Source organism: Nicotiana tomentosiformis, chromosome 4 (assembly GCF_000390325.3).
Source record: "Nicotiana tomentosiformis chromosome 4, ASM39032v3, whole genome shotgun sequence".
Lineage (NCBI taxonomy): Eukaryota > Viridiplantae > Streptophyta > Magnoliopsida > Solanales > Solanaceae > Nicotiana > Nicotiana tomentosiformis.
Window position 1 is genome coordinate 128,606,791 of NC_090815.1, and position 3,363 is coordinate 128,610,153.

Below are 3,363 nucleotides of genomic sequence, written 5' to 3' on the forward strand. Positions count from 1 at the left end.
AACTTAATATATTGTAATTTACATATATTGTTCTGCCTAGATATCTGAATTAATCTTTTGAATTTCTGTAAAGAAAATTTACACACTGTAGAAAGCCAGCATATAGCGAAATAAATACTCTGTTAAGGTCTCTGAGTTTTGGGTTAATATTCTCTTAGGTGTAACACTCTTCTAAACCATCTTAAAAATCTAGGTTCTCAGATGGGGTGTCTACCAAAGGATTTTAATTGACTTTAGCTAGCTATCTTTTGGGAATTTTATTATTGGATTTTGTCGCTTAGACAAATTTATTGATTTTAAAAATAGTCTCTAGGATTATAAAGGAGATTTTGCGTTGCTGACATCTTTTGGCTTTTACAGACAAAAATGAGCATTTATCTGTTGTTCTCATTCTTTTGCCTCTCTTTCTTTTTCTCCTCTTATTTTAAGTTTACAATATCATTAAAAGATCAGCGTTAAGTCTCTTTGGTTACCTGCTTTTATTATACTCTTTAGAATTGCCGAGATACATTTATATCAACTTAATAATGTTCGGAGTCTTTTAATTTTGGTTACTAGAGTAGCATTTATTATAATTTGTACCCTAATAAATTAAACTACTCTGCATGCACTAAAGCAAAATTGTAACGGCTATCCAACCGTCTGATGTTCAGCTGTCAATGCTTCAATCTTAGCTGATACCCTATTACTTGATCTGTGTGTGCTTTCTGTTTGTAGCTGTGAAATAGCCGGAGTTCATTCTGATTCACTGACCTTAGTATATTTTGGATTTCGAAATTACTGGAGTATTGGTTACTAGTATATACTACGTATATTATTTGTTTATTTTTCCTCACATTCTGTTACAAGTAAATACTAGGAGCACTGTTTTATCCAAAAATTAGTTTTCAGATTAAATAGTTAAATTTGTAATTTTCAAGGGCCACTAACAATATGTTTGACCCGATACAGTCGTAGATAATGAATAAAGCTAAACGAGAAATAGCAAAATAAATTTAAAAAGAGTAACGCAACTGAGAAAACTCTTCTTTATTTTTAGTTCTGAATGGTCTCCGCTCACAAGTGTGGCTGAATTACAAAGCTTAGTCAGGGAAAAGTTAGCACATGCTGGTATTGTTTTTGTTGCAGAGAAGGTATTTCTATGCGTATTTAATGATCACTACAAGAAATAAGGGCTACAACCATATTTATTTGGTGACATTTATAATAAATATCAGAAATTAATTACTTTTGTGACATTTATTAAAAACTGTTGCTAACATAATGACATTTGATAACAATTGTGAGAAAATTATGACATTTTGATTTGAATGGTGCAATATTAATAAGCAATTACCGACAATTACAATTAAAGAAGGAAATTGTAACCTAATGTGTAACTTTTAAATACGTGAAACAAAAGGAAATTAGACCTACAACGGCGTCACCGGACTCATAATTAGTCTAGATTTCCTTCACTCTACCCCCATCGTTGAGCTCTTGCTGGCCTTTGGAATCCTCTGCTAATGTGCCTTGTCCGTCGATTTCTTCTTCTCTGCCTTTGATACCGTCGTAGACGAGAAGGGTTGAGAAAACAAAGTTGCGACTTGGGACGAGATCGGCTACAGACGATATATTATTTAAAATTAAGATAAGATTTCCTTCTGAAGTTCGATGTCTCTACTGATTCGAATATGAAGTCTTTCGATCTCTCTTTCTCTGCTACAATCAGGTATCATCATGATTAATTATTCAACATCTTTGTTCATTGATAAACATACAATAAAGTTTAGTAATTTTAAGGTTTTTATAATGTGTAGCTTTGATGATATTATTTGCCTGCAAAATTGGTGTTTTCTTGAAATATTTGCTGTTGTTATGCAGCGTTTTCATATGTTCGTATGATATCTAGTTTGGAGTGCTTGGGGGAAGGTAAAGATGTTTAAAGATTAATCATTGCTATCAATTTATTGGTAGGAGGAATGTGAAAATGAGGTAATTCTTATTTCAATTCTGACACTGGTTTTAAATAGGATCCAATTATTCAGTGATCTTAGTGTTGGCATTTGGCAAGCTGATGAACAAAGAGTTTTGCTTGATAGTGGAGTTTGGATGAAACTGGCGATGCATGTATCTTTAGTTTTGCCTCTATTTGGTCTTGTTCTAAAAAAGCTATATTTTTAAGTTTTCTTTTGTATTTTTTGTTTACTTACATATGATATATCAAGTACGTCTCACTCAAATGAGTTCTGTTTCTCGCCGAGTTCCATTTAGATGTGTGCTGGTTATGGAGCTCAATTTAGATGTATGCTAGTTTTGGAGCTCCATGTTTATTTCTTGTACAATAAACTTCTGCCGAGTGATTAAAGTGTGCTCCTTAACGGTGGTTGCCAAGGTTAGGATTGATAATTCCAATATCACCAAATTCAATACTCCACCAAACTTTTACCGACTTGTTTAACATTTGAATTGTTGTATATCTTTGTGTCAAATTCATGAAAATATTGTTATTCTCCTTGATTTCTTTTAAGCCAAATAGTATGTAATTGATTGTTGCAGTCTTTGTAAGTTAGTTTTATTTGTTATATTTTCTAGATTAGGAGATACTTTACTTATAAAGATAAGTATTGGACCATAATAACATACTACTTAAGCGAATAGCTGCTATCTTTGATTAAATCCTACTGCATAGTTTATAGAGTTGCCCAATATCCTTTCTGTCCTCTTCCAGGGAATTTATTACTTAAAGTTGGAATCTGCAATAATTAGTGGTATTAGCCATCATTTGATCAACAACTCAGACAATCTTTTTCTCTCAATTCAGGAGATTATCAAATGAGTAGGTACTCAAGCGACTTGGGGAGGAAGCTCCTAAAAGAAAGTAGCAGAGGGAGTGGAAAAAAGAGCTCATGAAGAAGTGAAGATATCTCTTGCCCCAATATTAGTTTGAATCCAACAATATTTAATTGTAAAGATGTATAGCTATTCACAATTTTATTCTTTGTATAGGGATCTTATGTTTGCAAATATTTTATTTTTGTTTAAATTGTCTATGGTGAATGACATTTGTAGGTACTATTTGAACTTTGATTGTTATACTTTCCTGTTAATAAAATACAATTTAGTTTCCACATTATAGGATGTATTGCATAAACATCAATGAATATTTTAATTTTGACATTAATGGATGTGCTACAGAAGTGTCATTAGTCACTCAAATTTTCCGACACTTCTAAATATCATAAACTGAATAAGCTACAAACTATTTATTTACCACAGTATATTAAATGTCAGAAAAATTAATGTGACATTTCAAAAAGAGTCGTGAAATAAATGTCAGTAAATTATTTACCGACATTAATATAAATGTCGGAAATTTTCCGA

General features: G+C 31.8%; 1 long non-coding RNA gene across 1 annotated transcript; it reads left to right on the forward strand.

Annotated features, from left to right (window-relative positions):
• Positions 1-1,164: 1,164 nt before the first annotated feature.
• On the forward strand, positions 1,165-3,054 carry LOC108945083 (uncharacterized). Its single transcript, XR_004506972.2, has 2 exons — positions 1,165-2,284; positions 2,711-3,054. It is a non-coding gene; the product is annotated as an uncharacterized lncRNA (long non-coding RNA).
• The last annotated feature ends 309 nt before the right edge of the window (positions 3,055-3,363 follow it).